Source organism: Tenrec ecaudatus, chromosome 5, assembly GCF_050624435.1.
Source record: "Tenrec ecaudatus isolate mTenEca1 chromosome 5, mTenEca1.hap1, whole genome shotgun sequence".
Classification (NCBI taxonomy): domain Eukaryota; kingdom Metazoa; phylum Chordata; class Mammalia; order Afrosoricida; family Tenrecidae; genus Tenrec; species Tenrec ecaudatus.
The window spans coordinates 169,139,696-169,164,300 of record NC_134534.1 but is presented as its reverse complement, the minus strand read 5'-3'; the positions used below and the strand labels follow the sequence as shown (position 1 = coordinate 169,164,300).

Genomic DNA, 24,605 nt, shown 5'->3' with positions numbered 1-24,605 from the left:
AAGGATTTGAGGCCAGACAAGTCTGGATCCGATGCTCTTGACCATTCCCCACTCAAATCCTCTTCTCTTAGGTGGCCAGGTATCTTCCAGCCCAGCTGGACCTGCCCAGAGGAGATGCCACTGTATCCCACTCTTACGTACTGGCGGTTTCTCTGGACATCTTAGTGATCACTGGCTCCCCAAACTGCATGGCATAGGTGGGATACAGAGACTCAGGAGAGGCAAAGACCTGACCAAGACTTCACAGGTAAGAGGCTGCAGATGAAGAATGAGAAGCAGACTGCACAGCCTCCCAGCACAGACTAGCAGGAGCTGGGTTTGTCTGAAGAAAAAAAAAATCTCCCTCCTTCATTAATATCTCACAGTCAGCCAGCTTCCCCTCAGACATGGAACCAGGATGCCTTCCTGTCTACCCATCGCTCCCTTCTCTCCTCACCCTCTTCATCCCAGAATCACCCAGGCCAAGCACTTACCTGTGAAAATCTCATCGCAAATGAGGGAACAAGAGGAAGGCTGAATGCTTTCCTTCCGGCGGCAGCGTAGCTCACAGGGCTCATCATCATGAATTATTGAGGAGCTGCCAGCCAGAGCCCTGAGCGGGAGTGGAGGGCGGCGGTTTCTCCTGACCTCAGTCCCTGGCTGGTGAGCGACAGTGTCAGAAGAGGCTCAGCAATGTCTCTGTCCCTTTGCGGAGACCAGGAAGCCCCCCAGCAGCATCTCCTAAGTAAATCAGAGGATGTGATGCTAATAGGGGGGCTGGTGATAATTAGGTATAGCAATATCATATAATTAGGTGGTCTCTTGACACTTCCAAGTCTCCAGCTTTATTGATAGGAATGCATTCACGATGTTTGGAATACAATTTTCTCTCCCCCTCCCCCCCCCCCCCCGCCACAGTCTCTTTATCCATGTTGGAATTCCCACCAGTAACAGGCCACCCATTTAGTATAAAAAAGTTTGTGTCCATCTTTTCCCGAAAGGGGAGGCTCAAGCAGGAAAGGAATTCTATGCAGGAAAGTACTATGGGAAGAGAGAGCTATGGAGCCAGGGACAGCCTTGCTGGATGTCAGCTCCAGAAGGTGGGGCCAACCTGGACATAGCTGATCACTGGCTTCATAAGACCTGCAGGTGAGAAAGATCCCGGGGGGTGACATAGGGGGCCTGTGGTGGCCACCTAGGGGTGCTCTCGCCTTCCATGACATTTTCATCACTCAATTCTGTTAGCGTAGCTCCACAGCCTGCAAGCATGCTCACGGCTCCTCCAGGCACGAAAGGCGGTCTCTCTCTCTTGGCCTCTGTGCATATTTGAGCAGAAACTGTGTGGGCTTGGGAGTGGGAGATGCCTGAGTTTCACGCATCGTTTTGTCACTTGACCATAGAACAGTTTCATATGCCCGCTGTTTGACTCTTCTGTGTCCCTCTAGATCCAAGCACAGAGCCTGCAAATGGGTTCACACAGTACTGTTGGTCCTCTGTTTCTATAGTTATAAATGCCTCCAAGGAAAAGCACAAGAGAGCTAGTTATTCACAGTAAATAAAGAGGGGTATGACATAACGATAAGCCCCTCCTCTCTGATTGAAGACGAACTTCATTTATTTAGGTATCAACTTAATTCCATTTCCTGCAAACTTTTTGAAGCTCACTTGCATAGTCAACACCTATTAGATATTAGACACTGTTCTAGGTAGTGTGTTAAAGCAACACAAGAGAAATAAGGAAAGCTGCCCTGGTGTTGGCATTTAGTGTGGAGGGAGGACAATAAACAAGTGGATGATACCTTCATATGCAATGTAATGCCAAATAGTAATAAACCTGATGCAGAAAACGAAAGCTTATAAGGGAATGATAATGAAAAATAGTTTGGGATGAAGTGGTTTGGGAGTCTCTGAGAAACTGCCTCTGAGAACTCACCGAATAAGAGAAAACAGGAGAATAAGTTTATTGCCTGCAGCAGGTAAAGATGACTTAATTAACACAAATGTAAGCTTCATTTATAAAGCATGTACTGGTAAGTTGGACTACAGTAAAGGATTGTGGCCTACAGAAAGTCCCACGAAGAGACTGGACATGCAGATCCCCCAGTGGGGAAGGACACTCACGCTATAGATACCTGTCAAAGAACTCATATCCAGAGTGCAAAAGATTCCTGGAAAACAGAATTAAAAACACACGAACAATAGAAACACAGACAAGACTCGGGCAGAACTTTCACAAACAGGCCATCCGACTGGCCAGTAAAGCAAGGTTCCTGGCCTCTCTCATCACCAGAGAAAGACAAATGGAATGCCCTTGGAAACAACCACGCGGGACCCAGAGGGATTGTAAGGACACCAGGACGCTCTTGTGCTGTTGGTGGCAGAGTGAATTGGTACAGCTCCTTTAGAACATAGTTTTGCAGAATCGTTTAAAATGCAGCCGATGTTTGCTCTATGACCGAGTCATTCTATTCTTGGGTATGTACTCAATGTAAATGCATACATATATTAATGGAAAATAATATGCATGACTTTATAGAACACTATTTATGAAAACCCCATAGAAGAAACTACCCAAACTCCTAAGAAGATTAAAATAGGTGCATGTGAAGTAGGAGAGGCAAGAAAAGCTGGAAACTGTAAACAGAGTGGACCATGCGCAGTCTCTTGCCACTGTCAAGCCTCCAACTTGATTAAGGTGGGTGACCTGAACGACAAGCTTGTACTTTTTATCACAGAGTTCACACACACCTGACTCAGGATCAAACCAACTAATCCACTGTCCAATAGAGCTGGAAGGTGTAATTTAAAATCAAAAGTGACAATAGCCATTTCTGCCTTCCAATCAGGTGGTTCAACCCTAAACAGTGGGGAAATATATATAATCCTTTGCTTCGATGGGAAATTCCATTAGAAGCTAATTAGCTACTCAGGAGAATACACGAACAGATCTTGGCATTTGTGCTGAGAAGCAAGTTGACATCCTACTACAGGAGGATTGAGATGGGCGAGCCTCAGGGAAAGGGTTCTAGAAAGGAGAAACACGGCCAGTCTTTGTGCGAGGTCGATGTGAGGAGTGTGGTAAGAGACCCTTTGAGGGGAGGCTGCTAACACCCGAAGAAGGGACATGGCAGACATTCCAAAATAAGAACAATAGCTACAACCAACAATATGGCCTGTCCCTCGGCTGCCCACAGAGAAAACTCATGCATCTCACCATGCGTCAAATTCCCCAGTGCCTTTGGTAGAAAAATATCCAAAGTGCACCCCACCCCCAAAGACAGACCTCAAAGTCACTGTCAATTCCTGCCTGCAGCTCCCAATCCCAGATCTCGAAATGATTCCTGTTCCTCTAAGGACATTTTGGCATCCTTGGAGAGTGCAAAAAGTTCAAGTGTTCTAAATTGGAGATTTGAATCCACCAGAGGCATCAGAAGAAAGGTCTTGAACCTACTTTTGAAAACTCAGCCACCAAAAAGCCCATGGAGAAAAGTTCTGCTCTGACACCATGAGTCAGAATTAACTGGAAGGCAACTGGTTGGTTGGTTCAGTGTGTTCTAGATAGGACTCACACCCTACAGCCTATGATTGCATCATGAATGATACTCCTCCACCCCTCAGTGGCAAGTAGTCATTCAGGCACAGAGAACAGGATACAGGCAAAGAAAGCGTTCATTCCTTCTTGCTTGCTCTTTGTGCTTTGCGGAGAGGATTGTCTTCTCAGCCTCTAGTTTGTGAAAGTTACCCTTCAGAGAAGTTGCTGCCCTCTCGTGTGTTCACAGAGCTTTTCATTCAATGCTTACATTTCCATGATTTCCTTTGGCCATTTTTCACAATTAGTTATTTCATCCTGTAGCCCATGGAAGGTGATATTTTCCTCCTAAACCCCTCCTCTCTCTTGGCTCTCACTGTGTTTCCTTGGGCATTAGCTCTGGCTTTTGAGTGCTATGCTCATCATTGTGGTGAGTATTTCTCCAGGATTTGGCGTTTCTCAAGTGATGCTCTTAGGTGTACATGAGACTGCTATTTTGCCTGTTGGGAGATACTATTGTTTATGGTGGCAATTGGACGAGAAGGGTGGGATGTCCTGCTCTAGGGCTGCTCTGTCGACCCTCTGCTTCTCTTCGATGGCACTGACCGTCAGAGGGCACTCAAGCAGCCACTCCCTCTGCTCACAGCTGAACACACCCCTCTGAAGTTCTCGTCACTTCACATATGCTAGGAGAGAGTAACTTCTGCCAGTTGCTCAGCATTTGGTTCTGCAATGTGTCACCTCAATGATTTCCCTTGGGCGCCTCTTGCTCCTTGTGTCTGCTACCTGTGGGGTTAGGAGATCCTATGGCCCCTTTTCACTTCCGTCAAGTCAGTCCTGACTCGCAGTCACCTTTATGACTCTTTGCAGGAGTACAAAATCTCATCTTTCTCCTGGAGAGAGGCTGCTGGCCTTGCAGTTAGCAGCCCAACGTGAGGACAGCTCCTTCTTACAAACACTTAGACTTGGGCAAGGCATGTTTGGGCTCTTCACCCATCGAATCCCTTCCATATTCTGGTTTTGGGGGATTTCTTAACATTTCTGCTTTGCTTTGTGACACCTTTTTGGACCCTGGCTTTTAGAGCTGTTCCAGATTCTTGAGGGCAGGCAAGACAAAGGGAGAACAAGAAAGATATTTTCAGACATTTTCAAGGATTTGGAGCAGGACTCGAGGGATGTGTGTGTGTGTGTGTGTGTGTGTGTGTGTGTGTGTAGCTATGCTTAATCTGCCATCTGCATTTCTTTCTTTTTTTATCCTCACGTTAAAAACAACACATCACAACAGCTGATAATAAAAGATGTATATGATAACAAAGGCTATGTATAGGATACAATTAAAATAGAAAGACAAAATCAAGACTAACAGAGGGAAGAGGGGCAAGTATTTCAATCATGAGGGTTTCAGACTTGCTGGCAGCAAACTTCCTAGCAGCCAGCGTAAAGAATGAAACTGGCCTGAACACCTGCATTTACAGTCAGTGTTTTAGCCGTGTGGCTGCTCTCAGTCCAATCCTAGCTTAAATCAGTTCTTCAATAAACATTTGGTGAATGAATACACTTATTCATTTGATTCTTTATTAAGTAACACACTGCTGGTTAACTGGGAAGATTACATACAAATCTAATTGGCAGTAGTAGTATTTTTCCTGCCAGTAAATTAAAAGCCATTTCTCACGTAACACAAAATGATTCGTGTTTTCTAAAAAGCACACACAAAAAACAACCATCCTTCATGCACCAGTTTTCAAGTGACCTTTGTCAAAATCCAAGAGCTCCCACACAGGCTCCCTGGATGTCCCCACCAGAGGAGTGACTTGGGGAAAGCAGGCCCCAGCCCCAGCAGTGGGGGCTCCATTGAAGTTTATAAGCCAAAAGATCTTTAATAGCCTCCCATGGGCTGAGGTGGCTCAGTGATAGAACTCTTGACTTCCATGCAGGAGACCCAGGTTCGATTCCTGGATAATGCTCCTCATGTAAAGCCACTCCCATCTGTTGCTAGGTTGTGAGAGACCTGGCGAGCCAGTCCCTGATAGCCCGATGGCTCACAATGGTCCGATCCTACTGTGCAGGGCTCAGCACGAGTGGAGGGCTGGCTGCACAGCAGCTAGTAACAGTTATGCTGACCTTTTGTCTGAAGGTTAAGTACGAGCTCCCTCCCTTATTGAGGGGAGATGAGTAACGAGAAGATAGGCACGAATTAGCTGACCCTCAGTCAAGGGTCCCTACATAGAGTTTTGCCACCGAAAGCAGATCTCTCTGGACATGTCCACTCTGCCCCTTGCTAGCGCTGAGCCTGCATGGGCCTCACATTCTCAGCTAGAAAATATTCCTATGCTTTGGCCATGCTAGACGTGCCCTGGCGTGCCAGAGAGGGAGGCACCCCTGATGACGAACTTCTCCACCCATGAGGTGTCCTCGCAGGGCAGACAGGTGTGCTGCTATGGTCACTGTGACCCAAGCCAGGGCTAGATTTACCAGGTCACAGCTGGAAGCTGACAGAGAAGAAAGAAGTTAGGTGTTCAGGGAATTAGCACCCCTTCTTTGGGGTCCCTTAAGGGGCAACCCTGGTGGCAGAGCCAAGACGGATCCTCTAGCAAATTTCTACACTAAGCCAGGCATTCCTGTTGCCTAGGGAGTTTGTAGGGAAAAGCAAATTAAAAGATTCCAGGGACCAAGCCCCACCACTATGCCTGCTGAGAGCCCTTTGTACTCCGCTGGCATTTGTATGGGAAGAGGGAAAAACCCATCCCGAGCGTCCTCAGTTCAAGATTCCTCCCCACTCCTTAGGCTACGTAGTGGCTATGGATCATCAGAGGGTAATGACAATGGCCATGAAGAATGACCATCCCATGCTCTCATTTGTCCACCCGGCCATCTACCAAGCAATCTTCGGTTACCAGTCTCCATCTTCTACAGTTACCAAGATAGGCCTGTGTCCTGCTCATCCCCCCACAAAGGACTTTCCAGTTCTGTCCATCTCAGCTGCACGACCACTCTTTTTACATATGGGGACCTCTTACTTAGGACCCCTAACCTTGCCTTCCCTGCCCTCTAATCATGCTAAGCTCCAGGGACTGTCACAAACACAGTTGTATTCACCTCCCAGGATTGCTCAACAAAGCACGACAACTGAGTGCTTTCAGATCCACAGATGTGCTGTCTCACTGACTGAAGGCTGAGTGTCCATGATCAGGATATCAGCTGTGTTCATTCCTCCTGAGACCTTGAGGGAGAATCTGTGCATGTCTCTTTCCTATCCAGATGTTCCTTGGCTCCAGATGTTCCTTGGCTCCAGATGTTCCTTGGCTCACAGTGGTGCTGTCTTCCTCTGTCTTTCCATTTCTGTATGTGGTTGTCAGGTTCTGCTGAGTCACATCTGACTCATGGCAACACCGTTTACAACAAAAAGGAGCACTGCCTGGTCCAGCCCCGTCCTCAAAATTATTGTAATGCTTCAGCCCATTTACACTCAGGGTCGATCCATCTCCTCAAGGGTCTTCCTCTTTTTCATTGACCTTCGAAGTTACCAAGCATGACGTCCTTTTCCAGGGACTGGTCTCTCTTGATAACATGTCCAAAGAGCAGGACTCAAAATCTTGCGATCCTTGCTTCCTAGGAACATTCTGGCTGGATTTCTTCCCCGACAGATGTGTTTGACATTTTGGCAGTGCATGACACTTTCAATAATCTTCACCATCACCGTAATTCAATTCATTTTTCCTTCCATCTTCCTCAGTCAGTGTCCTACTTTCATATGCATATGAGGGAACAGAAAATACCATGGCTTGAGCTAGGCATACCTCTGTCCTCCAAGTGACATCCTTGCTCTTCAACACTTTAAAGAAGCCGTGTGCAGCAGATTGACCCAATGCAAGGTATCATTTGATCTCTTGCCTGCTGCTTCCAGGAGCATTCACTGTGGATCCAGGCATCTTTGTAAGGACATCAATCATAGAGGATTGTGACTCACTCTACTGCAGTATGACTTCATGTTAACCCAACTAATAACATCTTCCAAGTGCCTACTTCCAAACAGGTTTACATCCATAGGTACAGCACTTCAATATATCTTTTATAAGGGACACAATTCAAACCACAATAATAGCCATCTCTAGTTACCCACCCCCAGTCCTGCTATGGCTTCTGTCCTCCCAGCTCATCACAGACTAGTGGGGAGCACATCAAGCTCCTTCGAAAGAAGGCATGGACATCTCATTTGATTTCTCCACCCTTCCCGTGTTCAGTTGCAAAGAAAAAGGACTGAAATTTCGTTGGGTTCTTCTGCTCACCCTTCCTTCTTTCCATCCATCCACTCTGGGTTTAGCCCTCCGACTTGTTCAGGACAGGGGGATGACGGGAAACAAGAGTCAGGCAGAGCCTTAAGGAGTACTTTGTTTTTATCTCTTCCTTCCTCTTTTTTTGGCTTTTCTATTAGTGTTTTATTTACTATTCTCTTTTCTCCCCACCCAAGTATTTCTTGTTACATTTCCCTTCTTTTTTTGACCCCCATTTTCACTTTTCTTTCCATTTTTTCTTTCTTCTTTTTTAGCTATTAAATACTTTTTTCATCTTTATTTTATTTTTTCCCAATAATTTTATTATCAAGTAATTCACCTATTATATAATTCAATAGTTCAAACATTCAGTCACGTCAGGGAGAATTATCCAATCACCTCACCTCAGTTTTAGGGCATCCCACCCACCCCATGATTAATTGCCTGTAAGATGAGTGATGCAATCACAATCCATTTCAGGGCTCCCTCCCACCTCCAGTCTTCATTAGTTATTCCCGAAATCCCCTTTCCTTCCCTATCTCCCCCCCTCCCACCCGGCTCCCCATAATTATCATTATGCATCCACTCCTCCTGTGCTTCACAGCTGGGCTATCCAACAGAAAACAACAACACAATCACTGTGAGATGGTAAGGGTGAAAACATAATAGGATACGGAAAAAGCTACTAATATTGTGTAAGAAGAAAAAGATACCCAATAACAATTAAAAAGCCAGGGAAGAAATTTCTGCCACAGAACCAGTGAGAGATATTTGTACCTAGAACAAATTCAGGTCACATCTGTAGGGTAGTCAACTGGCCAAGTCCCGAGTTTGATCCAGTATAATTAAGATTGATTACAATGGTCTCTGCCTAACAGTAAGGGTGAATGCGAGTCTTGCCTGTGGCTAAAGCGGATCTGCCAGTGGCTCACTCTGATCATTTTCGTTTCTTTTTAACTATTAAATTCTTATTCTTGCTGCTGTTTACCTTCTTTCTCCAACTTTTATTTTCTTTTTTATATTCTTGAAATTATTTCTTTTTCAGATTTTGTTTGTTTCCCCCCCTCTTTTGCCTTTTCTTTTATCACACAGTAAGAGACAGAAACAATGTACCCCAAACTAATTCATACCTCCTGTACCCAACAGCTCTCCAACAACTTTATCCTTATTATTGTTGTTTCTTCCTGTTATAAAATTCTGATTACACTCAAGCCATTCCTTTTGATGACATCCCACATAATTCTTAGACTTTCTTCAGATTTTTTCTTCTCCTTTTGTAAAAATAATTTTATTTGGGGCTCGTACAACTCTTATCAAAATCCATACATACATCCATTGTGTCAAGCAAATTTTTACATATGTTACCATCATCATTCTCAAAACATTTTCTTTCTACTTGAACCCTTAGTATCAACTCATTTTTCCTCTCCCTCCCTTCCACCCCCCTCATGAACCCTTGATAATTTATAAATTATTATTATTTTGTCATGTCTTACATTGTCTGACATCTTCTTTCACCCACTTTTTTGTTGTCCGTACCCCAGGGAGATGGTTATATGTAGATCCTTGTGATCAGTTCTCTCTTTCTACTCCACCTTCCCCTTACCCCTCTGGTATTGCTATTCTCATTATTGGTCCTGAAGGGGTTATCTGTCCTAGATTCCCTGTGTTTCCAGTCTGATCTGCCCCAGTGTACATTCTCTGGTCTAGCCAGATTTGTAAGGTAGAATTGGGATCATAATAATAGGTGGGGAGGAAGCATGAAATAACTAGAGGAAATTTGTATGTTTCATCATTGGTATACTGCACCCTGACTGGTTCATCTCCTCCCCGCAACCCTTTTGTAAGGGGGTGTCCAGTTGCCTACAAATGGGCTTTGTGTCTTCTTCAATCTGCACTTCCCCTCATTCACAATGATATTTTTTTTGTTCTTTGATGCCTGATACCTGATCCCTGATCCCATCGAAACCTCGTGATCACACAGGCTGGTGTGCTTTTTCCATGTGTACTTTGTTGCTTCTCAGCTAGATGGCTGCTTGTTTATCTTCAAGCCTTTAAGACACCAGATGCTATTTCTTGATAGCAGGGCACCATCAGCTTTCCTCACGACATTTGCTTATGCAAATGTATTCAGCAATTGTGTTGGGAAGGTGAGCATCATGGAATGTCAGTTTAATGTAACAAAGTGTTCTTGGATTGAGGGAGTACTTGAGTAGACGTCCAATGTCCATCTGCTGTCTTAATACTAAACCCATAAATATATGCATATAGGTCTATTTACCCATCGCCATATAAAAATATATTTACATATGTACTTGCCTTTATTTAGACCTCTATAAATGCCCTTTGCCTCCTAGTTCTTTCCTCTATTTTTCTTTTACTTTTTATTTGTCTCATTATCATACTCAGCCTTCATTTGGGTTTCAGTAATTCCTCTCCATTACAGTGCCCTTGATCAAGCCCTACCAGGCCTCTTATACCCACCTTGCTATTGATTTTGGATCACTTGTGATTCCCTTCTCCCTGTGTTTGTTAACACCCACTGCCTTTCTTCCACCTTTCCCTGTCCCATGTCCCTCCAGAACCATTGGTCCTATTGTTTTCTCCTCCAGATTGTTTATCCTGCCTGTCCTATCAAGATAGACCTGCAGATATAATAATATGCAAAAAAAACAAGACAGAGCAAAACAAATAAAGCAACAGAACAAAAAACAGCAGCAGCAACAACAACAAAACAATGACCCAAAAAAAAGGAAAAAGAAAAAGAAAAGCCTGTAAATAGTTCAAGGTCTTTGTTGACCTTTAGGAGTGCTTTCTGGTAGAAACTGATTGGCTGCCATGCCCTGAGTCCAAAGTCTATTTTTGGTATTCCCTCAGGATTTTCTTGCTCTGATCCCATTGCTGTTCTGTTGCATGCCGTTAATGTTTTATCTGGGTGTTGTGGGGTCATATCAGGTGCAATTCCTGCACTATGTCTCCAGTGTTGTCTCCTGTAGGGCTATGGGTCAGTGAGGGATGTTGTGTCTTCTAGTGGGGCCGGCCATATGGTCCTCTGTGTGCACTGGCTACTCTGAGCAGGGATATTGTCCTCAAGGCTTGGTGGGCCAGGGTGTGCTCCACTCTCTCTTCCTCCCCCTTCATTTGCTCCTATGTGCTCTGATCAGACATGGTTCTCTTCCTGAGCTGTAGCTTCAGTGCTGTCCTCTGAAGTAAATTTTTCTTGGGGGAGAGAGGGCTGTCCACATAGTTGGGATTGGGGCCGGCCCTCAGACCTCTCTATTGGTTCCCTGCTTCATGCTAGTATGTTTCAGTCACACCTGGGAGCACAGGGCTGAAGTCTGGTCCTTCTTTCCCTGTGGAGATATAAATAATACCCCCCCCCCCTTGGGTGCATTGGTGCCCTGTTCCCCGGCTACCCATGTATTTTTTTTCTTCCCCCTCCCACTCCGTTTTAGTTGGCTATCATATGTATCCTTGCATTTGGTCTAGCTCCTGCCATACTACCTGGACCTCACCCCAGGAATGTTTGTATAGAGTAGCTTTTTCACTGTGTCCTTTTTGCATTTTTTTAAAAAGCTTACCTCAGTAGACTCATGTTGTACTTGTCCTTTTGTGCTTGGATTCTTTCACTTGGCATAATTTCCTCCAGTTCTTCTCATGTGGTGATCTGCTTCATGTGTTCATCAGTGCTTTTTAGGGATGTGTAGTACTCCATTGTATGTATGTACCTCAGATTTTTAAATCCATTCATCTGTTGATGGAAATTTGGGTTGCTTCCAACTGCTTGCAGTTGTGAACTGTGCCACAGTGAACAATGGAGCACAGATGTCTGGCTGTGTTTGTTTCTCGCTTTTTCTTCTTTTTATAATTATACCTCTATCAAATTATTATTGAAATATTTGCCGTCATACTCACTAATTCAGTCTTCCATTGATTCATTTCTGCTCCTTTGCTCTTTTAATGGATTATCACTTCTCAAATTTTAGCATTTTTATTTCTATATGCAATTTAATTTCTAATTATGCACTAATTTTCTTGTTTTGCTCTTATAGTGCTTTCCTGGATTCTTATAAAAATATTTTTGGTGGGGGAGGAGGCATAACTTTCCTTGATTTCATCTGTAGCTTTCATAATCTTTCTCTCAATTTGTTGAAGAAGTCTAAGTATCACCCCTTTGACTTTCTTATCACATAGCACCGATGCTTTTTCTTCCTGATAAAGGTCTTCTGGCTCTGTACTATTGGTCATTTGTTTGGACCACTTAGTTTTGTTTTTTCCATGAGCTGAGATTATCTGTTGTCTCTGAGACATTGGATTATTGTAGTTGAATTTGATTGATGATTATATGTTGATGAGATCTTAGTCTCTCACAATTTGTGAATGTAGCAGATGGTGTGAGTTTGCACAGTTCTGTTTGCTGTTCATATATAGCACAGTTGAGGGTAGTTTGGACAGGCTTTTCTGCTACATATCAATGATCTACTAGTACAGGAGCATGTAGTGGCCTTTGCCTTCCTTAACATCATGAAAGATGAGAAGATATGCATTAAAGAAGCTGAATGAAACCCCAAATAGGATATACCTCCCAAAGAAAATCATCACGACATATCATAATCAAACTTTCCAAAACCAGACAAGAAAATAATTCTGATAATAGTTCAGGGGGAAAAAATGAAACATTACCTATAAAGGGGACCATAGGTAAATCAGGCAGGCAAAAAGGCTATGGGATGAGATATAAAACCTCTGGAAGGAAAAAAGGCCAACCAAAAAGCACACATTTGGAAAGATTGTCCCTCAGATGCCATGGTGAGATCAGGACCTTTTCAGATGAAGAGAAATTAAAGGAATTTGTGAAAACCAGACCAACCATACAAGAAATACAAGAGGAATTCTTTGGACAGAAGACAACCAAGAGTAGACACCAGTCTGAGCTTGGTGTCTACTGCTGGCCAAAATAAAACAAATCTACAACATTGGAAATATTCAAATGAAGGGAAAATCAAAATGAAGGAAAATCAAGATGGAACCAACTACTTTAAACCTGGGAAGAAATTAATAACATACATGGTGACCACAAAGAAAATGAATGAAATTTATCCAAATAAAAAATAGAACAATAATAAGGAACCAATAAACACTAAACAACACCAATGATCAGGACAATAATAACACCCACAAACAGAATAAATGTAGCACCGAAAATTATGTGAAGAAATAAGCTAGCAGCATGCACACACAGAGTAAAATGAAAAACTAATACCTATCATTAATTACACTGAACATACATGGATTAAATGTACAAGTCAAAAAACAGAGAGTAGCTTAATGGATAAAAATCCAAGATTCATCATTATGCTCTCCATAAGAGATACCTTAGACACAAAGATAAAAATAGACTAAAAATTTAAAAATGCAAAACAACATATCAAACTAGCAGAAATCAAAAGAGAGAACAAATGGCAATATTAATTTCTGATAAAATAGACTTGACGGTAAAATCTACATAATAGAGAAAGAAGGATCTTATATAATGAGTAAGGAGTCATTGGAACAAGTAGACCTAACCATGATAAATATGCATACACACAATTAAGACCCTCAAAATACATTAATCAAACTCTTACAAAATTGAACTAGATAAGTTTACAAAATAATAGAGGACTTTAGTATACTACTTTTAAACAAGTTTAGCACAATTAGAAACTTAAGAACTAAACAACACAATCAATGCTTAGATATAAACAGAGCACGCCACCCAACAACAGAACACTATACATTCTTTTCCAGTGCACATGGGAGATTCTCCAGAATAGACTGTGCTAGCCTTCTTTTAAAAAAAGCCTTTCATCTTTCTTCCACAGAGTCACGGGTGTATCTGAACTGCTGACCTTGTGGCTCACAGACAGTTTATAAGCACTACATCACAAGGCCTCCTTAGTAATTAGGGAAAGAGCAGCCAAATAAGTTTACCATCATTAGAAGAAAATAAATAATAACAATCAGAGCAGAAATAACTAGAGCAAAAACAATAACACGGATCAACAGAACAAGAAATTGGCTTCTTGAAAAGGTTAACAAAATGGACACAATCACGGGCAAATCTAACAACAGAAAAAGGGAAAAAATGTAAATTATATGAATGAGCAAGATCACAGAATCAATTGAAATAAAAAGATGAAAACAGAATACTCTGAAGAACTGTACTCCAATGAATTTGAAAGACTACAGGAAATGGGTAAACTTCTAGAAACATATTGCCTACCTACCTACCTACCTAAACTAACATGGAATAGACAACCTGACCAGACATCAAACAGAAGTTAAAAATGCTCAATAAAAATAGCTGGGTCCAGACGACCTCACTGGCGAAGTCTATAAAACATTCAGAGAAAAACTGACACCCATTCTACTCAAACTATTTGAGAAATAGAAAAGAATTAAAAAGAAAATTTTTAACTTTCAAAATTGTTTTATGACGCGAGTATAACCTCAATACCCAGACCTGGCAGAAACGTCACTAAAAAAGAAAAATGCAGACCAATATCCCTTATCAACTTAGATACACAAATTCTCAACAAAATTCTCGTTAACAGACTCCAACAACATGAATACATGAAAAATACCAATGGAAACAGAATTGAGAACCCAGAAGTAAATCCATCTAAGTGGTCTTTGACAAAGGACCTAAACATATTAACTGTGGAAGAAGTAGTCTCTTTGACAAATGGTGCTGTAAACCTGGATACCCATTTGTACAAGAATGAAACAGGATCTATCTTGCATATCATATATAAAAAACAAACTGATGATGGATCAAAGTCTAGAACTGTAAAAGTTAATTTATGAAAAAATTGGGGAAAATTCAGGACCCCTAATATATCATATAAATACACTATCAAGAACATTGAATAACACACAAATAACAAAAGACAAAGTAGCTTGTTGGCACCTCCTAAATATTAGACAGGTACATGTATCAAGAGATTTTACCAAAAGGGAACCTGCGTCCACACTGGGGAAGGAAATGACTGGGACAATCTCCAGAATGTGTAGAAAACTTCAGAAAAGGTCAAATAATCCAAGTTTTAAATTGGGCAGAGGACATGGACAAACACTTCATGAAAGACAACACTAAGGTGGACAACAAACATGTGAAGAAATATTTACAATCATTAGACATTTGAGAGTTGCCAATCAAAATCACAATGAGGTATCACCTCACCTCACATTAATCTGTTACTATTTGTTGCCTTCAAGTCTCTTCCCACAAATAACAGCTTTATACACAACAGAATGAACACCATCCAGTCCTTTGCCATCCTTACCATTGTTTCACATATGGATCTCTTCCAGTCAGTTGGCCAAGTATCTATCTTCCAAACTTCCTGGCATAGGGTGAGTGCTTCCAGTACCTCATCAACTTGTTGAAACATTTCTGTTAGTATTCGATCAATTTCTGGAGCCTTGTGTTTTAGCTAATGCTTTCAGTGTAGCTTGAATTTCTTCCTTCAGTATCATTGGTTCTTATTCATATGCTACCTCTTGAGATGTTTAATGTCAACTAGTTCCTTTTGGTACTTTGTGTATCTCTCTGTCTTTTTTGATGCTTCCTGTACCATTCAGTATTTTCCCTAAAGAATCTTCCAATATTGCAACTGGAGACTTTAATTTTCTTTTGTTCTTTCAATATTGCAAGTGGAGAGTTTAATTTTCTTTTGTTCATTCAGCTTAAGATATGTTGAGTGTGTTTTTCATTATGGATTTTCTAACTCTAGGTGTTTGCACAATTCATTATAATACTTTACTTGTCTTCTTGAGCTGCCCTGGAGGAGTAATTTGGTTGAGCACTGGGTTGCTAACTGTAAAGCTAGCAGGTTGAAACTGCAGCTATTCCATGGGAGAAAGACAAGGCTTTCTACGCCCCTAAAGTGTTACAGTCTTGAAAATCTGCGCGGGTCTATCCTGTTCTATAAGGTCACTAGGAGGCAGAATCAGTTCAATGGCAATGAGTACGGTGGGATAGGTTTATTGTGGTATCATTTACATACAGTGTAATTACAACTGTACTTCTATAAGTTTTTACAAATAGGTATTCAGTTGTGTAACTAACATCATCATCCAACTATTGAGCACTTCTAGCCTAAAAGTCAAATCTACAGCCTTAGAGTCTATTCTGACTCATGGCGACCTTATATAGAGTCTCCAAGATTGTACGTTTTTTAAATAACAGTTTTATTGATGTATAATTAATGCCTCGTACAAGTAAAGGATTTAAGTATATTAAAGAGAATTGTGCATTCATCACCACATTTGATTTTAAAACATTTTCATCATTCATGTCTCCATTATTATTAGTACCCCTTCTCCCCTCCCCGAATCTCCCCATCATAACTCTGACAAACTATTGATATAGTTGCTGTCTCTGTAGATTTTTCTATCCCGAGTTTCCTATAAGGAAAATCAGTCCTAACTGAGCAGGGAATCCCCAGATACCAAGCAGCGGAAGATCTCCAGCATCCATAGAAGAGGTTCCACTAAGAGGGATAGTTGCACATCCTGGCAGCAAGACATTCAACTTAAAAGCTAAGCGGACCAAAGAGTCTTAAAGTAGGAGAGAAGCAAGACCTGCTGGAAGGCTCCCCTTTCCCACTGACCGGGGCACTAGCTGCTGCTGTGAACCCCGCTCCTTTCCAGCACAGCCGATTGATTGGGCTTTGCCCTTGAAACAACTCAGCAGCCAGACTTTTTACTGCACTGGCCTCCAGGGGCCTGGAGGAGAGCAGATTGCATGGGCAGCTTGGTGTAGACATAATCAGAACTTCAGTTCCAGTTTTTTGCCATTTTCTCCCTTCCACCTTCTTCCTGCATTGTTTCTCTGAGCCTCTCACCTGCTTGTGTCCTACGTCCCCCATAAAGCACACATATACCTACAATAAAACTATCAAAGAAGTAGGAATCACCCCTCCTAAGGCAGTTTTATATTTTACTTTGTCTGGGTTTTGTACGTTTGTTCTAAGGCAATATATTTATTTTTAATTTTTCTAGTTATTTCCCTCTTCCTTTCCTGCTGACCTCTTCCAGTGGGACCCTACCTGTCTGAAAATACACATTCCTCCCAGGAAAAACCAGACAGGCGCAGCCACCCAAACAAGGGCTTCTCCCACCGGGAGTGCACAGACACTCCCACATTTATGTTGCCAGAGCAACAGAACTTTAGCGCTCACATCAAACCACACCCAATTCTCTGATCTCTTTTGTCCGTCTTCTTTCTACTCTCTTTTTTGCTTGTGAAGTATATTTCAAGGGAATTTATTAATTCTTATTACCCCTCTTAAAGTACATTTTCATATGACTTTTACAAATCTGTTAGCCCTTCCAGGCAGCTGCTTACTATTATTATTAATATTTTTATCTTATTCTTGCTCTTCTCCCCACCTCCCACTTTCTGCACCTACCTATCACTCTCATCTTTTCTCCATTTTGCCACAATGTTTTTTTCAGCTTCATTCAAAAGAAAGGTAGCTCAACAGAATGCTCAAATTATAGAACAATATCATTGATATCACATGCAAGTAAAACTATGCTGAAGATCATTCAACAATGGTGGTGGCAGTATGTGTTAGTCTGAGTTGACTAGAAAAACAAATTCATAGACACTCATATGTATATAAAAAAGAGCTTTATATACAAAACAATTGAATATTGAGAAAACATCCCAGTCCAGTCCAGATCAAGTCCATAAGTCTGATATTAGCCCTTATATCTGATACCAATCTATAAATTCCTCTTCAGACTCAGGAAACACCTGCAATGAAACAATGCTGGAAGATCACGGGCCTCTGGGTGGAAAGTCTTGTGGATCCAGTAGTAGTAGAAGTGTCTCAATGCTGGTGTGAGTCTCAGCATGGGTCCTCCTGCTCCAGGCTCCCACTGCATCAGCGTAGCTCCATCAGGCTCAGAGTCAGTAATGTCTCACAGGGAGTGAGTGTATCTAGCTTCCAGTGAGCTATTTATTTCCATGGTGCCTCCAAATGAGGCCATCAAGCTGTGACCTGGATGACAGGCTAGACTCTACCCCTTCACAACTTGATACCAGATTATGTAACTACCACATAGTCAAAAGTTCAGACTGGATTTAGAAGAGGATGTGGAACAAGGTATATCATGACTGATGTCAGGCGGATTTTGGCTAAAGGCAGAGAATATCAGAAAGATATTATTTGTGTTTTATTGACTATGCCAAGGCACTCAGCTGTGTGGATCATAACCAACTATGGATAACTCGAGGAGAATGGGAATTCCAGAACATTTGTGCTCATGTGGAACCTGTACATGGACCAAGAGGCAATTGTGTGAACAGAACAAGAGGATCCTCTATGGTTTAAAATCAGGAAAGGCGTGTGACAGTGTTGAATCCTCTAACCATAATTACTCGATCTGTATGTTGAACAAATATTAGAGAGGCTGGTTTACATGAAGAAGCATGTGATATCAGAATTGGAGGAAGGCTTATTAACAACCTTTGATACGCACATGACACAACCTTGCTTGCTGAAAGTGAGGACTTGAAGCGCTTGCTGATGAAGATCAAGGACTGCAGCCCTCCGCATGGGTCATGAGTCAATGCAAAGAAGACACTAAGCCCCACAACTTTAGCAAAAGGTAACACCATGATAAATGGACAAAAGATGAAGTTGTCAAAGATTTCATCTTGCACGGATCCCCAATCAATGTTCACGGAAGCAGTAGCCAAGAGATCAAACGGCAAGTTGCATTAGGTACATCTGTTACACATACCTCTTTAGAGTATTGGAAAACAAAGATTTGCTTGGTTAAGCTGTTGCTAAAGATTTTTTCCCCAGGCCATGGGCTGTCTTTTGATGAAGTCTTCTGCTACACAGAAGTGCCTTAATTTTAGTAGGTCCTAGTTATCTGTTTTGCTTTCTACTCTGTGTGCTTCCTTTTATATTTCTATTTGATAGTAGTGCATGCCCTGCAATGGGGACCTGAAGTTTGTCCCTGTTTTCTCACTGGTGATCTTCATAGCTCTAGGGTCTGCATTTAGGTCTTTGGTGAGATATGAGTCCTGTTTCATTCTTCTGCAGATGGAGATCCAATTTTGTGTGCACCATTTGTTGAAGAGATTCTCTTTCTCATTTAATGTTTTTCTACTCTTTGTTGAAAATTAGCTAGGGGTGGGTGGATGCATTTATTTCTGGGTGTTCTATTTTGTTTAATTGGTCTATGTAGCTATTATGGTGCCAGTGCCAGGCTGCTTTGACTACTGTGGCCATGTAATAGGTTTTGAGATCAGGCAGTGCGAGGCCTCCGACTTTTTCTTTTTAAGTTCTCTGCTTTTCCTAGGATTTGTCCCGCTCTATACAAAGTTAGTCATCAGTTTTCCAGTTATTTAAAGAATGAACATGAGAATTAGATCATCATTGCCTTGCATTTATAGATTGCTTTGGATATTAACAGTTTTTACAATATTAAGCCTCCCTATCTATGAACATAGAATAGTCTTCCATTTGGGTAGCTCTCTCACACACACTCCCCCCTCACAAAATAGTGTGTTGTTTTCTTTGTACAGGTCTTTTATTTCTCTGATTAAGTTTATTCCTAAATATTTCATCTTTTGCATGCCTATTGTAAATGCTATTGTTTCTTAATGGTTTTTTTTTCAGCATTCTCTTTCTCTGTACAGGAAGTTGATTGGTTTCTGTTCGTTAATCTCTTATCTACCATGTTGCCAAATCTTTCCCCTGTTTCCCCTGTTTCCAATCATCTTTTTTACGAGTCTGCAAAAATCCTCAAAGTTTTATTTCTTCTTTGCCCATTTTGATTCCCTTTTGTTTTCTAATGGTTCTGGCTACGACTTTCAGCTCAATGTGGAATAAGAGTGGCGGTAAGGGGGCATCCTTATCAGGTTCCTGTTCACAGGGAAAATGCTCTCCGTTTCCCTCAATGTTGGCCATTGGGTTTGTTTTTTTGATATGGCATTTATTATGTAGAGAAATATCTCTTCTAGCCCTATTTTGTTGAGTTTTAAAAACCAGGAATGATAGTTGAATATTGTCAAATGCCTCTTCTAGGTTGTGGCAGTTGGATTTTATGTGAACTTGAACTTGTAGGACAGTGTAGGGGTGGAATCTAGCCGTATATTAGGTCATAGTCTGATGATGCCTTCTTGGGACTGATCTTGTAAGGGATAAAGGGGCAACTTCCCTGTCGCTCACTCTCTCTTCCCTTCCACCTTCCTGCTGGCTGGGCCTCTGTGCCTCCAGGGGCAACCTCATGTGGGCTTCCTGATCTTGAGAACCGTTGGCACCCTGCCATGTGTCCACTGACATTGGATCCTTGCACCTCTTCACCCCACTTTTCTGCATCGTTGACTTGCACCTACATGAGTCAGAAGATGATCTTGCTTCCTTTGGACATACAGACTTGAGTTGGACTGGGCTGGTATGCCTTCCTGATATAAATGTCCTTCTACATAGATGAGGGTCACTTGTTCTGTTTCCCTAGAATCAAAAATAGCCTAACACATGTATCAATTGACACGATCATGTGGTTCTCTTTTTTTGTTTGTTTATGTGGTGTATAACATTGATTGGTTTTTTTTTTATCAGAAAATATATTTATTAGGGATGCTGAGTGGGAATCCATAGATCAGTATTCATGATGGGGAGGGGTTGGTGGAAGCCAAGGCTGCCTTGACAGTGATTAAATCAGAGAGGCCTCGTTTTACTTGTAATCATCAGCATGATTCCTGTGAAAGGACAGGCTCCTCTCCTTCTCTTTCCTACCTTGGGAGACAAGGTAGATCCGGAACTCAGACAGAATCTGCCCAGAAGGAGAGAAATGGAGAGAAAACCACTGGGCCACAATCGGGACCATCCTGCCTGGCTTGTGGGCCAGTCTTGCCCCACCACACGGCTGATGGGAGAGAAAGGCTGGGGTCAGGGGAAATGAATGGAACACACCCTAAAGGAGACAACCCCCCTTCACCACCACCCAGGGGCAGTCCCAACACGGCAGCTGTCCGAGGGGGCCAGCCCGTCCCTGAGCTGGGCCTGGTCCGCCTGGGACTGGTATCTGTGGAAGCCGTCATTTCGTGTCTTTCTTTCATGTTCTCTCTCAGTAAGTAGTTTTCTCATGGGGTGCTTGGGGAAGGGAGGGGAGGGGAGGGGGTAAAATTCCACCTCTGGAATCCGAGTGGATGGAGTTCCCCTGGTTTCCGCCGTGGGTTTTAGCCTCCCTCTCCTCCTGTCCTGTTGGCTGCTTCGCAGGGACACAAGCACCCACTTGTTGGGCCCTGTGGACACACTGCATGCACTGGGCGGCCAGAGCAGAGCAGGCGAGGGTCTGTTGGTGTTCTGGCGGTCACACTGGAGGGTTCTGGCCTGCGGGTCAGCACAGACTGGGTGGCAGCCACACCGCTTGCACTTCCCTTCCACTTACTCGGCAGCTTTCTGACACTGCTCAGTGGTGATTTTGTAGCACGCGAAGTTCCTCTCCTCCGGTCTAGCCTGCTGCTCTTTGTAAAAGGCGTCCTGCTTCTCGATCACCCGAGCTTTCTCTTCCAGTTGCTTGGCCAGGTGCTTTGCCTTGGAGTGCTCCTCCTCGCCGCTGATCCGCTCTCGGAGAAGCGCCCGGGTCAGTTGCTCGTTGGCCTGCTCACGGTCCAGCTCTTTGCTTTGCTTCAGTGGGTTTTGCTTTTCAGATTCTTTCCTGGCTTGCTCCTTGGCCACTCTTCTTTTCAAGTCTACGAGGCACCATAACCTCCAGGGTAGCGCAGAGACGTTTTCTGAAAGCCGAATGCCCTTCACCACCTTGATTTTCTCATTCTCGTCCACCTTGAAGGTGACCCGGTGGGTACAGGGAGCGGACGTTCCCCGTGCATGGCCAATTGATTGGTTTTCTATTGCTGAGTCATTCTTGTGTTCCTGGTATGACTCCCATTTGTTCGTGTTGTATTATTTATTTGATATATTGTTGGATTCTATTGGCCGGAATTTTGTTGAGAATTTTTGCGTCTATGTTCATACGAGATCTTGATCTGTTGTTTTCTATCCTTGTGGCGTCCTTGTCTGGTTTGGGTATTGGAGTTCTGCTGACTTTATAAAATGAGTTTGGGAGTTTGTTGTCCTTTTCCATCTACTGGAAGAATCTGTAGAATTGGTGACAGCTCTTGCTTGGTGACAGCTCTCCCTGAAGACTTGGTAAAATTCCCCTGTGCAGCCATCTGGTCCTAGACTTTTCTTGGATGGAAGTTTTGTTATTTTTTAATGACCTGCATGGTTTCTTCTTTTGTTATGAGTCTGTGGGGTGTTCTTTGCCACTATGCAATTTGGGTCGATGATGTGTTTCTAGAAAATTTCCCATTTCATTTAGTTTTTAGGGTACAGTTTTTCATAGTAGTGTTATTATTTTTTATTTCATTTGGATCTGTTATGCCACCTGTTTCATCTCTAAATCTAGATATTTGCATATCTTTCTTTTTCTCTGTTAAGTTTGCAAGCTGTTTGTCGATTTTGTTAATCCTTTCAAAGAACCAGCATCTTACCTTGCAGATGTCCTCCCTGCCAGCTTTCCAATACCTGCTCCAATCTTTATGATTTCTTTTCTCCTGTTGGTTGATGATTTATTTTCTTGCTCACATCCTATTTGTTGAAGATGTTGTGTTACAGCATTGGTTTTGGTTTTCTCTTTTTTCGCATGTGGGTTGATTGCTATAAATTGCTGTCTGATAAGTGCTTTTGCTGTGTCCCAAAGGTGCTTCTTTTGTGTTTTTGTTCTCATTTTCTTTAAGAATTTAAAATTTTCATTCCGTTTTTGGATCTTTTAGCCAGTGGTTTTTAAGAAGCATGCTATTTTCAAAATCGATCGTTCACTTTTGAGATTTCTATTGTTGATATCTCGTTGTATAACATTGTGGTCTGGGAAAAAGGGTTGGAGAATCTTAGTGATTCAAATCTATTATGGCTTAATCTGTGACCTACTCTGCATTCTGGAGACCTAAGAGGAATGTATGCTGCGTTATTAGGCGGGGGGCTCTGGAAATGTCTAGAAGGTTGAGTTGGTTTATTGTGTTTTTTAATTCTTCTGTGACTTTATGGTGTTTCTTTACTGATGCTCTGCCTTTCCTGAGAGTGGTTTATTGAGGTCTCCCACTATTATTGCTGAGTTATTTCTCTCTCCAACGCTGAGAATTTGATTCCTGTATTTCAAGAGTCTTTCACTGGGGACATATTTGTTTCACATGAATGTGTCTTCTTGTTCTATTGTTTCTTTAATCATGCAATATTTTTATTTTACTCTCATGTTTTTTCCTTCAAGTCTATTTTAGCTGAGATTAATATAGGCACTTCTGGTTTTTTTGGGGGGGTGAATTGGGGGTGGGGGTGCAGAGGGAAGGCACTGTGATTAGTTTGCTGAAGTTTTCTCCATTCTTTGATTTTAGTCTAATCTTGTCTGTGTGTTCAAGATTTCGCTCTTGTGGGCAGCATATTGATGACTCTTGCCTTCTAAATTAGTCTGCTATCCTCTATCTTTTGACTGGTGCATTCAGCCCATTGACATTCAGTGGCATTATTGATATGTGTAGGTTTATTGCTGTCATTTTTCTGAGTGTTCTTTTTTTTGGGGGGTGGCTTTATTAGTTTCTTTGTTCTTCCTCTATTCTGTGTTCAGCATATTGTTTTCACTGTAATTATTTCTGAGTGTTATTAATTTGCATGTTCTCAGGTTTGTCTGCTGTGGTTTTGATTCCCTGTCTAAAGTGTTCTTGTAGTATTTTTTGTAATGCTTTCTTGTTTTTTACAAATTCCTTTAACTTTTTCTTATTTGAAAATATCCTTATTTCTTTCTCACAGTTGAGATAATTTTGCTGGATATAGGATTCTTGGTTGGCAATTTTCTTCTTTCAGGATTTGATATGTGTTACTCTTCTGTCTTCTTACCTGCATGTTTCTGATGAGAACTCTGCATTTATTCTTACAGGTTTTCCTTGGTACGTTACTGTTCTTTTTGCCCTTGCTACACTCAGGATTCTCTCCTTTTCCGTGATACTGGAGAGTTTGACTCTGATATGCCATCGTGTTTTTCTTCTGGAGTTGATACTATTTGGGATTGTCTAAACTTCTTGTTTAGCTATTGTCTCCATTTTTCCCCTGTAGATTTTAAATTTATTTTTGCCCTGACATCCCAATGAGACGTAGGTTGTTCCTTTTGATGGCATCCACATCATTTGTAGGCTTTCTTCAGATTCCTTTTCATGTTTGCTAATTGTTCATCAGTTGTATTAGAAAGAATTGTTTTCAAGCTGACTAATTCAGTTTTCCCTTTCTTCTATTGTTACTCAGATCTTTAAGCATATTGTCAAATGCTGTTATTGTATTTTTAAAATGGAGATCTATTTGGTGTTGATTTGTAGTTTTACAACCCTCTCTTCTGAAAGGATCTACAGAAAGATAGTGAATATAATTCTCCTGAATTCTCTTCCTGATATTTCCAAGGCCTCTTCTTCAGAATAATCCTTTGGGTCTGGGCACTATTTAGTTGTTTGTGGTTGTTTATCTTGATTGTGTGTGTGTGTGTGTGTGTACTGTGATTGCCTGCACATTCTGTGACATCATGGTGTAGCTCTTAATCTTGTGTGGACTGCTGGGTTGCATGGGGAGTTGACTTTCAAGGTGTAGCTCTTAATCTTGCATGGACTGCTGGGTTGCATGGGGGTAGTTGACTTTCAAGGTGTAGCTCTTAATCTTGTGTGGACTGCTGGGTTGTTTGGGGTAGTTGACTTTCATGATGTAGCTCTT

At 42.0% G+C, this 24,605-nt stretch overlaps 1 pseudogene; it reads right to left on the bottom strand.

Annotated features, from left to right (window-relative positions):
* Positions 1-20,922: 20,922 nt before the first annotated feature.
* Positions 20,923-23,882, bottom strand: LOC142449316 (MICOS complex subunit MIC19 pseudogene; annotated as a pseudogene).
* Between the last annotated feature and the right edge of the window lie 723 nt (positions 23,883-24,605).